This window comes from Podarcis liolepis (genome assembly GCF_965112155.1).
Source record: "Podarcis liolepis genome assembly, chromosome: 9".
NCBI classification, from domain to species: Eukaryota; Metazoa; Chordata; class Lepidosauria; order Squamata; family Lacertidae; genus Podarcis; species Podarcis liolepis.
The window spans coordinates 50,043,412-50,057,458 of record NC_139564.1 but is presented as its reverse complement, the minus strand read 5'-3'; the positions used below and the strand labels follow the sequence as shown (position 1 = coordinate 50,057,458).

Sequence of the window (14,047 nt, the reverse complement as noted above, 5' to 3'; positions counted from 1 at the left end):
CTCAGCCCTCAGACTGACCCATCAATGGGGGATAATATCCCCCCCTTCTCAGCTGATCTGCATGGATCAGCTTTGGGGCTCTGCACGTGTGTGTGTGTGTGTGTGTGTGTATGCATGTGTGAGTGTAGGGTGGCCAGAACCACTTTTGACTGCCATGTTGTCCTTGGAGGGTTGCCCAGAGGTGAACATGCCTCTCAGGTTAGTCACTCCTCCCCATAAACAGGGCATGAGACTAAATTTAGAAGTATTAAAGGACACAAGAAAACAAAAAAATGATGTACCCAGGAAAACTTGAAGACAGCATTTCACAGATGGGTGGGAACATTGAAAACAGCCTCTCTTGTGTTTCCTTGTACCTCACCTGGGGGCATTTGGAAGAAGACATTTGAAAACCTAGTAACTGTTGGCTATTAAGCCAAACCAAATTTTTTTGACTGCTGTTGAGCATGCATGAAGCATCACGGGGTACTAAGGCTTGCCTTACTTTCAAAGCCATGTGGCATAGTATGTGGAGGCGGAGAGAAAGGGCCCTTGGGTTCCTGGAAGTGCTTCCATAGTTCTTTGGATCCTGGCCATATTTTTGGCAGGATGCTCTGAACTTAAAAAAAGGCTCATTATAGGGTTTTTTGCTTTTTTTAGAACCTTAAAATGATTGAAAGATAGAGACAAACTGAGACAGACAAAGAGGCAGAAAATGTGTATAAGAGAGATCTAAGTGAGAAAATGCTTAGCTTGTGGGAGTTTGTCTACATTGCACAGAATTAAAAACCACTTAAGTTACATCTTGACATAGTTTCATAATTAACCACTGAGAACATTGGAACCTATGAAATAATTTATACAGTATAGACAATATTATTGGATAGAGGGGAAAAACATTTTGCTTAATTATAATCAAATGGCAGAAATAAAAACCTTTGCCTCGTGATATGTTGAAAAGCCTCTGACTGCAACTCTGATTAACCACCACTGCTGTTGTCATTTTAAAAAACCCCAATTGTCTTACCTAATTTATTTCTTTAATTACATTTATATCTCATCTTTCCTCCAAGCAGCTTGAGGTGGTATACATAGTTCCCCTCCACCCCATTTTATCCTCATAACAACCGTGTGAGGTAGGTTTGTGTGATTTTAATTGTGGTAACTGCTGGTCAACAGACATTTTGGACATTTTAAATTTTAAAAAGTTGGTAGTGACTGATCTCAATTATAACTAAAGTCTGAAGACCTGAACTTTAAAAGGCAATTAATATCAATAATGAATTTCAGTGGGCGGGAGTTATGCATGTGCTTAACGTGAGAAATGATAGGATTTTAAAGTTCTTAACTTGATCGAATCATACTCCATGTCAGTTACTTCTAAGTAAATGTGCTTTCGTATTGCAATGATAGTCTTCAAATAACTTTTCATAATATCCAAAGTTCCAGTTCAGTGGTTGAAGTCCTCACGGGAATTCACACAATCAGTGAGCAATTTTCTAAATGCATTTACTGACTGAATTGACCCAAGAATACATAAAGCCACCATAACAACTTGTGATTTTTGGAAGAGGTCCAGTTAAAGTTTTATTCAGATCAAGAAAACTTACATATAGTATGCTTAACCAGAGGCACAGCCTTCATTTTTATCTAATTTTTACTGTAATATGTAGAACAGCCTCAGTTCTGCTTTGACTTGAACCAAGTCCCATTAAGCCGTTTCATACACCAGCTACATCACCAGCTAAAACTGAAGCTGGTAACTTACTCTTCATATTAGCTTTTAAAAAAAATCTAGAGAAGAAGAGTTTGGATTTGATATCCCGCTTTATCACTACCTGAAGGAGTCTCAAAGTGGCTGACATTCTCCTTCCCTGTCTCCCGTACAACAAACACTCTGTGAGTGGGGCTGAGAGACTTCAGAGAAGTGTGAGTAGCCCAAGGTCACCCAGCAGCTGCATGTGGAGGAGTGGGGAAGCGAACCCGGTTCACCAGATTACGAGTCCACCACTCTTAACTGCTACACCACACTGGCTCTCTGGGAAGTAGGATAGCAGCTGATCCTTTGCATAGAAAATAACCATTATCTTTAAAAGATCCTTAAGGCTGGTCAGCTAGCCGGGTCACTTTAATATTTAATGAAGTGTATTTCCATATCTGTCAAATGATAGGCTAAACCTTTAAGTACTAAAATCTACCATCATCAGTAAAATGTCCATCTAAATTTTGAAAAACTGACTGATGAGTTATGATAAAAAGAAATCAGCTTTCAAAATAGAAAGAGAAGATTATGATAAAACTATATGATGAATTCTCTTGCAGTGGTAAACCAAGCCGGGGGGGGGGGGGGAAGACTGTCATTAAAAAAAAGGCCAAATGTTTTTTTCCACCTCCATCAAGGTCACTTTACTGATGATATGCTCAATAATATGATAATGCATTTAACCACTTTCCTTGCATCTGACTTCGACCTTATCGCAAATCCAAATGGCCTTGTTTAACTACCCTGGCCTTTCAGCATTTCCCTGAACAAAGATAATTAAGGAGATGTACTGCCCCCTACTATCACAGGAACTGAAAGACAAATAAACTTTTAAGAGCACGGCCAGGTGTCTTTTGCAGTAATGTATAACATTTAAGCAGAGGGCAACATTAATGAAATAATGGTTAAATAATTATAAAAGGTTAACTATGTTAACTGTGTTACATAAGGCAATTTTGTTTTAGTTAAAAAGAAAGAGTGTTAAAAGTCTTCCAGACTACATTTTACAGCTCCCCGGGCAACATTCCCCTCCTCTTAAAATCAGTTTATGACTGAAAGAGGTGTTCTGCAAAAATTAGCACAAACAATTTGAACATGGCTACTTTCAATAAAAAGTTCATTTTAAAACTGAAATTTGCAGGACAGCTACATTTATTTCTTTTGTCTAAAATAAAAATGTACCCATTTGCAAAAGGCTTTATAACACTTGCTTCTCACTTTCTTAGTAAATCTTTTTCTTTCAAAAGTCGTCCACAAGAAATGACTACTCTTGATTCTTGCGCTAATGCAGTAATAAACCTAAGATACAACACTCAAAGGTAAGTAAAATCTACTATATATTACTCTGGTTACAGCAGTGTGCAGATCCTCCTATAGCTTACCTGGCACTTTTATGCACCATGATCCTTTCCTATCAGTTCACATCTTGAGAACAAAATAACAACATAGCCATAAAATACAACCAAAAGATCACAGCTATCCCCTCTCTTTTACCTATTTATTGGTAAATTTCCTGTCCGCCTCTCATGCAGTTAAGGCAGCAAACAACATACAAAAAACAAACTCTGTTAGTCAGGGTTCTTAAAAAAATTATAGTACAAACCAGTGTGCCACATGACGAATTTCATACACCCAGCAGGGGTTGCGGCTTAATAATTTTCAATCAAATTTTAACTAGCTTGAATTATTAAATGAATGTCAGCAAAGTCTGACAGAAAAAGAACCAAAGAACTACTAAATAAAGAGGTGAAATCAATGCAATGAAAAAGGAGACATTAAAATCAGCAATATAAAAAAATCACTTCACTTCCTTTTTCACTTTTTGCACCAGCATAACCAACATGGTCACTGAGCTAACATTTAAGTTAGAATCTGTTAATAAACCTGTGGGTTTCTTCTAATATCTGATTGCCTCCTACCCAAATATTTTTGAATTTCAGAAAATGTTTTAAAAGCATTGTTTATAGCAGGGAGAGTGGGGGGGGGGGAGCTGCTCTTTAAAGAAAAAAGTAGTACCATAAACTGTGGGGTGTGTGTGTGAGAGAGAAAAGATCTAGATCTGTCTGTAATTACTTACACCTGTTTCTCCAGGATTAAGGGTACAAACCCATACCTACCTACCTGAGAGTAAGCCTAACCAAACTTAGTGGAACATACTTCTGCATAGACATGTATAGGATTGCACTGGAAAATGGGTTTTTTTACGGTTACCCCTTACATTTAAAATAAAATAATTAAAATTGGTAGAAAGGCATGCCATTTATCATTATAAAACTTAGAAAGTGAAACTGCTGACCATTCACAAAGTACTGTGGAGATCTGTAATACCACTTTTTAAAACAAGTATATATTATTGACACACTAATCTTGTCCTACTGAAATCACATGAATCAACTACTATCACCCTTACTCTAAATATATTTCACTCAGTAATAAACACCACTGGTTTAACACCACAGTAATAAACACCACAGAGGCTTAATCTGTGTTGTGCAAAAAATAAGAATCCCTAAATACTTTTCTATGATTATGATCCAAATCTGAAGCTCCACCTATTTCACATGACTTTATAATGGTCTTCCAGTTTTGTTTTCCCACCTAGCTGTTTTGAGATATTGTCTAAAAGCTTGGGTGTGGGTAGTTGTTGCATAATGACTGTGGGGAATAAAAATTACAATCCAGTCTGATACCCTTCATTGGCAACACTTTTGCAGGTGGTGGCATATGCAAGCTTTCAAGTTACACAGTTCAAAATGGAGAGCAGCTTCTGCAAGTGCCTTAAGTAAAAAAAACACAGGAGTTAATACTGTGAACTTATGCCTGTTCTGCCATATTGCACTTACAACTCTAAACTCTAAAGATGCATTCTGGCCATGTTGATGCACAGACCTTTCTCCAAAAAAAGAGAAAATATGCACTGTTACTTCATGTACTTAGTAAGTAATGAAAATTTGAAAGGTTAATTAAATTTGCTTTAAATACTGTGAATATTTATAATCCAACTATTGAATAGGTTTGATTCAGTTTCCTATTTTCAGAAAAAGGAGGCTCATTAGGACACAGGCCTAAAAAAAGGTTGGGAAACAAATATAATCAAATTTTCCCATCAAACAGGCCTTTAAACTAAAGCTGTAGTGCAATTCATTTGCAATTTGTACATATTTCTCTGTATAGAAATATTTAAATGGAGCCCTTAATAAAAGAATAATGGGCTTGTATGTTGCTGCAAAAACAAGATGCAAATCTCCAGTTACTCCTTCTACTCCTGTTCTTGAGCTGCTCTTATTCATTTCAATGGGGCTCAAACAGGTCTCAAAAAGACTTTACAGTGGGTTGCGCTCATAAAAAAACTGTTCTACAGTGAAAAGGAAAACAAAGTTCCAAAGTTCCCATTCAGAGGAAACGAATTCAGGCTATCGTATTCTGTATATACACGGCATCAGCATTTATTTCTAGAAAGGTTGGTTAAATTTGCTAGTCACCATTGTTTAGTTCAAAGAATGGGCTGAAAAGGAAAAGGAAAAGTTATAAACAAAATGTGAAGTTCTGTATTCTGATCCTTTAATTGCTGATCATAGCTGAAAAGGGGTCTTTTTTCAGCTAATTGTGTAAGTCTTGTTAAATCTTTTGAAATGCACTTCAGCAAATGCAAAAATACAGCTCTGAATAGGTTCTTTAATTTGGGTCATTTTACATTACTTGCAGTAGTGGTGGGTGCTTAGCAACCCTTCTCTTGTGAATCTTCTAAAGAACTGAATACCTGGCATAAAGCATGTAATCTGTCATACACCATTAATTATCAGGATCACTGTATTTAGACAGCTACTATCACTTCAGAAGAGAAATTCTTTCCACTTTTAACTGAAATTACTTTAAATTTCTGTGTCCAAATCTGAACTGGGGAAGAAAACAAAACAAAAACTTTTAGTGTTAATAATAATGAACAGCTAATTAAGTAAAAGATCTACATAGGCTTCCCCCCTCAAAATTGTAGAGATTTGTAATGTGAATTGCTAATTTATGAAATTATCTGAAAAAGGAAACTGCACTATGTAACAATTAGCCCAATCATCTTTCTGAAATGAGCCAAGTAATTATTTTTAAAAGTATAATAGCTTTACTTAATATATTATAAACATCAAAAATGTGGAATTAACATATATACATCTGAGTGTTTTTCTCATAGTTTTCAATAGTTTTGCAAAGTGATTTCAAAAATCTACAAAAATTGAACAAGACAGGCCACCCCATGGTTTTTAGGAGCAATTACATTATCATTAATACAAATATGCACATTTACTGACTCACCTTAATGGCAGTCTGTAAAAAGATCAAAAGGTAACACTGACTCATTCCATCAGGCAATCAATACAAATGATATGCTGTGCATGCTGTACAAGATATATACAGATATGTATGCAGTGCTGGATGTTCCAATCCTTGGGAACTTTTCTCACATAATTTCAGTCAATTTTGCTGTTTAAAGGGCCTACAAAGGTAAGGCAGGGTCCTACTATTTATCTCCCTTGTCTTCTACTTTCCAAATTCCTGACCAGGTCAGTAGCAGATCCGTCTTTGCCTGAAGGTCCGCAATGTCTATTTCCCACCCAACTATTCCTGAATTGACTAAAAGCATTCTTGAAAGAATTTTTTTGAAGATGATAGCCAGAAAACGGAAACAAAGTTAACAAAGAGCTGCTGTCCAGGTTTGTTTGGTGAGGTAGACCACTATCCCTTCAAAGTTCCTCAAGATCCAGTCCGCATCTCAATTTTGAAATCAGCTTGAAGTATTAGCTAACGGTTTAAGAAATTTATTAGCTGCCACCACTGTATGCTTATGTAAAAACAGAATGTGCATGAAATATGGAATGTGCATGTAAAAAACAGAAATAAAAAAACATTCTGTATTTTAACATGTTATATATAGTGAAGCTAAACCCAAGAATTGTCCAAAATAAGTGGAATTCTAATAAACATTTTCCTTAAAGTATTTCCAATAGCTCTTAACTACCACATTAGACAATAAGCAAACAGTGGTCTCTGGATGCTTCACTCAAACATTTAAAGTTGGAGAACAAAAGGTTTATTTTTGAAAATGAAAACCTTGGCTTGTAGAACTCCAGACATGAATCTGCTTTCAATTACTGAAAGTATTTCCACTTCAGTGGAAAGGGATCAAATCTTCAACTACACCATCTTTAGGCAATGAATTTGATTATATTAAGCTCTAAGAACACAGAATGACTTTGTAACACAGTCATATATTCTGTGTATATCATGTATTAGTTATATGAAAGAAAAGGAGCTAGAATTATAAATAAAAAGCACTGGAATGTGCAACTGTTTACAGCAACTCTGATATGCCTTATTTTTTCCAGATACCGTAATAAATGTCAAAGAGTAATCCTGAGTTTACAGGAAACATTTAACAATTATTTCTAAATCAATCCAGCCTGCTTTCATGCTGTTTTAAGCTACACTACATTTGCAGTTATAAAGTTAGCTCTGTCGTTATGGACTTTGTTTTTAAAGAAAAGCCAGTCTGCTAACCAATGCCATACATGAGGTCTGCTATTCTCACAAGCGGGTGATTCCATAATTAGAAATATTTTATACCCTGCCCTTTCAGAATGCCACGGTAGATTTGCACTAATCAAGTCCAAAAGCCTGGAGGAGTCCTGCGTAAAATCTGAGCTACATCAAAAGGCAAGGATGGCGAAACGTGGTACTCCTAAAGCTCGAAAAGGAATTACTGTGAATTTCAATCTAGGCAGACGGAACCCCATCCTCGCCCAGGAATGAAATTTAAAGTGCTGTTAAGGACAATAGGCTCGCTCGCAAGAGAACAGCTACTTGCAACTGCATCTGGCAGGCAGAAGCGATCTGCAAAGTTCAGCTTGTGCCTTCGCCAGCTCAGCCCTTGAGGGGTTAAAGAAAGCCACCTCGTTTCAAACGCCAGCATAGCCTCTCCGCACCGATTCAAAGAGAAGCGGAGCCTCCTCCCTCCCGTTGCAACGCCGGAGCAAGCGATGTACAGAAAAGCAGCAGCAGCAGCAGCGGAGCGAGGAAAACCCCGCTACATTTACCTAGAGCAGCGCTGGCGGTTCTGCCTGAAATCTTTCTAAGTGGCTCCACTCGAGGTGAGAAATCGCACTTTATCCCGCCTCGGCTTGTAAGGTCAACAGGGTCGCTTCGCAGTCACCCACCTTCCCGTGGCGGCGATTCCGCTGTCTGGGCGCGACGAGCCGAGCGCAGCGCTTCCAAGTTGAACCAGTCTAGAATGTATCATGTTACCGAGCCTGGCTTTCTCTTCAGGCACCGAGCAGCAATCAGACATGATAGGCTGAGGCTCCTCTGTTTACACCCAGGCGGGGGGAGGAGGGCGGGCGAGGCGTCCCTTAACCCTTGCGAGGCCGCGGCTCGCCACAGCCTCCCCGCTTCCTCGGGCGATTCTTAAATCACTTCTGATGGCCACAAATGTCTCGCGCTCTGTCGCTGTTCCCGGCACGTACCACGCCAGAGTGCCTCCCCCCCCCCTTTGAACGTATTGCACACACACACACACACACACACACACGCCAGCCTAGGCTGCCAAGCTGACGAGCAGCATCAAAACAGCAGCTTTTCCAAAGACAGCACATTAAGCCTTAAAGATTTGGAAAGGAGTTATTATATCTTATTTATGGCAGTTCAAAAGAGAGAGCGCGAGCATAAAATCTGGCTGATCATGACGGGCGCTTAAAAAAATAAAATTAAAAAAATCCCCGAGTGTGCATTATACATCTAGATGGAAAGATTTACTTCCTTCCGAGCGCTTCAATTCCTGGACTGTCGGGAAAGAATCTTTATCCTGACAAGACTGAAATTGTAGCAGCCCGTGCTGCTCTCCACATTTGCGTGCCTCGCAGAAGTCCCTGAAACGGGGAATAGGAAGGAACATGCCATACGACTGTCAGTTCTTAAAACGATGCCTCTCGGGTGCAGCTTTCCAGTCGAGATGGAGACAGCCATAACGAGATGTGATTAATACAAACATGTTGCGAGCATCTATGGTCCTGCAGCATTTTCACACATCCAGCAGCGATCAAGGACTTCCAGGTTTTCCATTGTAAAGGAATGCAGAATGCGTGAGAGAAAGGATGGGATCCACTTGCCTTTTCCATGTGTGCTTAATTCTCATTAGCATTAATGACACACACATCTATCCAGAAGATGAAGGAATATTTGGGCCAGAATGCAGGGAGGTAATGATCCAGAGACCTGACACTAGCCATTTTTCTTGGTCAAGCAGCTTGCACCTCCTTTGAAGAAATTCAAGCTACCTCCACTGAATTTGTTCTGTGTAAAGGAAGACAAGGTTTTTTGTTTGTTTGTTTCTACGCATCGTGCACGGTTTGTTGAAGAATTACTGCGTTCACACATGGAACTTCACTTTTGTCCCCTTTCCACAGTTATTTCTAAATTCTATACTCTGCACCATAAACACTCATCTGCTTTGCTCACAAGCAAAAGTACAAAACTGCATCACAATACTGCAGTACAGTATCTAAAAAGTCCAGTAAAAATAGAAGCGTACAACAGCTTTAAAGGGCTTTGCAGTTTTAAAAATGCACAATGCTCCGGCCCACAGTCCTAGAAACCACAACACACTATTTCCAGATGTATTTTTTTTATCTGTTTAGATGTGTCCTTGTTTTGTTTGAAAAGGTCTATCAAATGTACTGTTTCAGCACAGCTATTTCCTGCACTACCTGGATGAAACCCAGCTTTATGAATATTCATCAAATCTCCATCACTACAGGAACATAAGAAGTATAAGAACCTGACTAGCATTCTGCAGTGTCTGAGAAATAGATATTTATTAGTCCTATACGAAGATGCCAGGAACCTGGGGGCCTCTCCATGCTCCATACTTAGCAACAGCCCTTTTCCTTTACTTCATACCAGGTGCATACATAGCATTCAACCTGCGTCTCAAACCAGTCCCAACAGGGGTCTCAAGGAAGGGTGAGTAGCCTATACAGCTGAATCCTGCTTGGAGCACAGGAGAGTATGAGGACCTGCCTTTCTCTAGACTCTTTCTTCCACCAATGCAGCAAGCAGCTGCCATCTGGACATGCCTGCATAACTGGATTAAAGGGCTGCAACACAATTGTAAACCCATGATATTTATCCTGACTCTCCTCTTGCTCACGCAACAACAGCACCTCATCTCAGCTGCTATAACATTCTGCATGTTGGCCTTGGCTCTTGCCAATTCAGAACGTCTCCACTACATTCATCCCCCCACCCCTTAGTTCCTATGATCATGTCACAGTATCATCTTCAAGGTCCATTTTCAAACATCCATCTGCTTTCATAGTTTCCTATTCTATATTATTTATATATTATACTGTTAAGTTAAGTCTACTGGAAAGGTTCTGTTTTAGATCTGTATCCTGAAGAGAAACTAAATATGACCAAAATAATTCTCAAATATTTCAAAATATTACCTAAATATATTGTTCATCAGTATTCTATATGAAAGATGTAAAATAAATAAAGTCAGAGTCCACTTTAATAATAGTGAATCACATCTTTACTTTAAACTAATTAAAGCAAAACCAGTAATAAGAAACCCCAAAAGCTAGAAAAAATTCCAGTCATAATCACTTTGAAGTTATAATCTCTATACCCAGTTATTTCCAAATAATACAGAAGTATTAAGAAATTTATTATCCAATCAGAGTTATAAAATATAGACAGGCAAAATTAAAACGACCCAATTATTTTAATTTGGCTATCAAGTACCAGGGCAACATCACCTTCTCCCAAGGAAAGTATGACATTTTAATTTCAAATAATGAGGATCAAGCCAATTAGCATGTGTGTGTCTCCAAACTCCTTGTCATGCAAGTAAAATGCGGTGGTTGCTTTTGTTGTTTTAAAGCTTGTTGGTTGAAGATGAAATAGTAAAATAAATAGTAACACTGGAGATAGAATATCTAGAATATAAAACTCTAGTTTCTTTTTAAGACTGCATCATGGTTTTGATGATAAACTCCATTTTGTGTCAGTACGCTAGAGTGGGCAATATTTTTTCCATCTCATGAACATCTGTATTGCACTAAACAACAAGAAGCTTCCCTAATGTCACTAAGGGTCAGGGCAGACAGAAATATACAGATACCATTGGCTGCACTGCTCTGATCCTACACAGAAATGGGGCAGATACAAAGACCTAGAGAGGGGAAAAAGAAGTGGGGTCCTAAAAAGAGTTCTGAGAAGGAAGCAGGAGGCTGTCATGGGGTAGTAGTGGAAGAGTAGCAGAGTAAAATGATGAAAAAAGGAAAGGGGCAGAGAGAGAAATTTAAGAAGGAAAAGAAAGTTGGGAGAAGGAATAGGCAAAGTGGAGAGGTGCACTTTGCAGAGAGTTGTGGAGATGAGAAAGGAACTTCACATATTTATTTTAAATAACCGACCACATCCTTAACGTTACATCTCTATATTAAATTTTATAATGAATCCACAAACTGCCCAGGAGAAATTGAAACTGCAACCACATATATAGTTTCTTTAGAGTATTTATGACCTGTCGTCATAGTAATGATTCAAAGGCGGGGTACAATAAAATTGCAATAAAAGCAAGCAATCATTTCAATTAATACTAGCAAGAAAGCAAGTAAAAATCAATGAACAGCATAACAACTAAGGAATGGTTGCACTTCTAATCTGAAAAAATTAATAATCCATGAACGGTTGACCAAACTTGCCATATATTAAGATGGTACTGGAATATAAACAGGATCAGTGCCAGCCAGACATCTGACGGGATGGTTTTCCACATATAGGGCATCCCCATGGAAAAGGTCCTCTCCTGCATGATGTATAACTCTTGCTGGTAGGGTGCTGTTATTTAGCAGCCAGCTCACATTCAGTTTTGCTTATTGCTTATATGACCACAAGGTAAATTTTAATTTAGTAAGCTGGATGTTGGAAAAGAGTAGAAACAATTATGTGGGGTAAATAAAGATTTGCAAGTTGGGGTTGCTATGCATAGAAATTGAGAACCAATGTGATTAAATAACACTGCAATACAGCATTTGTTGACAAAGGATAGCTCAAGGCTTTCAGTGTCAGATTACCATCTTATGGGGGGGGATTGTTCCAAGAAGTTGTTTTATTAGGGGTCCACAAATTTTTCTTTGGGTTATCAGGTAAGCAATAAATGGTGGTCACCACTGAATCCACCACATCCTTTGTGCATGAAGATAATTTGGTGGAGAGAAGCACAAGCCTCTCTCATGTTATGCTGAGCTTTAGAAGTGGCAGGTCTCTCACACTACTTCTATCTCCTTCAAAGCTCAGGGGCATGGAGTAGTGAGGTGAAATTCTTTTTAATACTCTGGGTTCCTGAGGTAGCAAAATCACTTCTGCTTGCTCCAGAGTTCAGCTGTATAACATAAGGAACCTTTCTACCTCTCCTCCAAATAGGGAGATGGGAAGAGGAGGTTCTTGTGGCACTGAGGAGTGACCCTCTTCCTAGCGAACAGATCTGTGGAGGCATACATAAGGGACATGCCTATGCAGAAATACCGTATTTTTTGCACCATAACACTCACTTTTTTCCTCCTAGAAAGTAAGGGGAAATGTCTGTGCGTGTTATGGAGGGAATGCCTACGGGTGGCATGCCTACGGATTTTCCTCCTCTAAAAACTATGTGCATGTTATGGTCGGCTGCGTGTTATAGAGCGAAAAATACGGTACTTAGATTTTGCTGCATCTGTGACAGTTGCAGTCCCAAGTGAAAATTACATATTATCTTAAGTTTTAGGGAGCCATATCATGTAGGAACAACATGATTAGATTTTACATTAGTAAATTTATTAATTGATATTTCTCATTTGGGGCGAACAACAAGTCAAATAAGTAGTTTAGAATCAAAATCCTACCTGACTGGTAAGAAAATTGGCTCATCACAATCAAGAGTCATTGTCATACCACCAATGCCACATATTCAGTCCCAATACAGGTTTTGTAGCAGCTGGTTTGCTATAAACAATTCACTGCCTATCACATGAAGTCAGTAATCAAGATTTTCCAATTAACCAGACATGTCCAGAATTTAGGTGCTAAAGGAATGCAGAAAGATTGTGGGACATTTCCCCCACTCCTGAATGGCTTGACACTGTTTGGAAAAAGATACAAGCGTGTTAAACAGAGGTATTAATATTTTCCAATTTCTACTGAAATTGTTATGTTTAACACATCATAGAAATGTATTCGTTGCTTTTTTTAATGTTATAGCTTATAATCCTTTTGTGATTAACCAAGACCCTGGCTCTCCTCTTTTCCTGTTGCTCCCAGCTTCCAGTTCCCAGCAGATAACAAAAATGCTCATTATTAGCTCCCAAGGGCCCCCAAAGACTTTGTTTTAATATTCTTCTAATTTGTATTATTAAATCTCATTTCATTTCTATTACTTAGTCCATAAGACTATCCATTTTAGACCACAAATATTCCTAGTTATTATCTGGATTGATTTGATGTTTCCTTGTTCTGCAAATGGGTGATCACCCTCCTAACGAGCAACTTTAACTAGCATGATCCTATTTCTCATTCTAATCCTAAGCGAATAAAAACATGATATAAAACCAATTCTCTCTCTCTCTCTGTGCGTGTGTATGTGTGTGTGTGTGTGTGTGTGTGTGTGTGTGTGAGAGAGAGAGAGAGAGAGAGAGAAAGAGAGAGAGAGAGAGAGAGAGAGAGAGAGAGAGAGAGAGAGAGAGAGAGCAAACACTGTGTCCCATCTTTTGGTTATTTTTTTGCATCCCTTTCTGAAATGTTTTTTTGCGATGACAAGGGTGTAAAAATGGTCAATCAGGCCAACTCCCTTCCCTGATCCAGTTGCATATAGCTGACTAATCACAACAGAACGTGGATGGGAAAGTGTATTTGGATGCATTTTTCATTAAACATATAAGAACACATGAAGCTGCCTTCTATTGAGTCTGAAAATTGGTCCATCTGCCTCAATATTTGTGTATACCATATACCAGTAGCTTTCCAGAGTTTCAAACAAAAGTCTTTTCCTGATCTACTTGGGAGATCCCACAGACTGAATCTAGGGCCTTTTGGACCCAAAGAATGCATTCTACCGCTAAGCCATGGCCTTTCCTCTAAAAGTTGTATTCTGGTGCTCGCTGAGCACAAATGAACCAGGCTTATAGACCATCTAGCCCACTGTTACCACATCTATCAGTCCTGCTCATCCTCTCTTTTCTAGGTCACTTATCTTTAGCTATCTTCTCTCCCTGTTCTTTAGCT

General features: G+C 38.6%; 1 protein-coding gene across 50 annotated transcripts in view; it reads right to left on the bottom strand.

Moving 5' to 3' along the window:
- TENM3 (teneurin transmembrane protein 3) overlaps positions 1-14,047 on the bottom strand; it is a 1,268,022-nt gene that overhangs the window by 223,634 nt on the left and 1,030,341 nt on the right. For 5 of the 50 annotated variants that reach the window (XM_083459466.1, XM_083459468.1, XM_083459469.1 and 2 more), the window contains exon 1: positions 7,828-8,221. The exons of 40 other annotated variants lie outside the window; for them this stretch is intronic. The gene's annotated coding sequence lies outside the window, so the exon portion shown is untranslated. Of the gene's footprint in view, positions 1-7,827; positions 8,223-14,047 lie in introns of those variants that run through there. 5 more of the 50 variants (XM_083459460.1, XM_083459464.1, XM_083459467.1 and 2 more) reach the window with 3 other exon arrangements.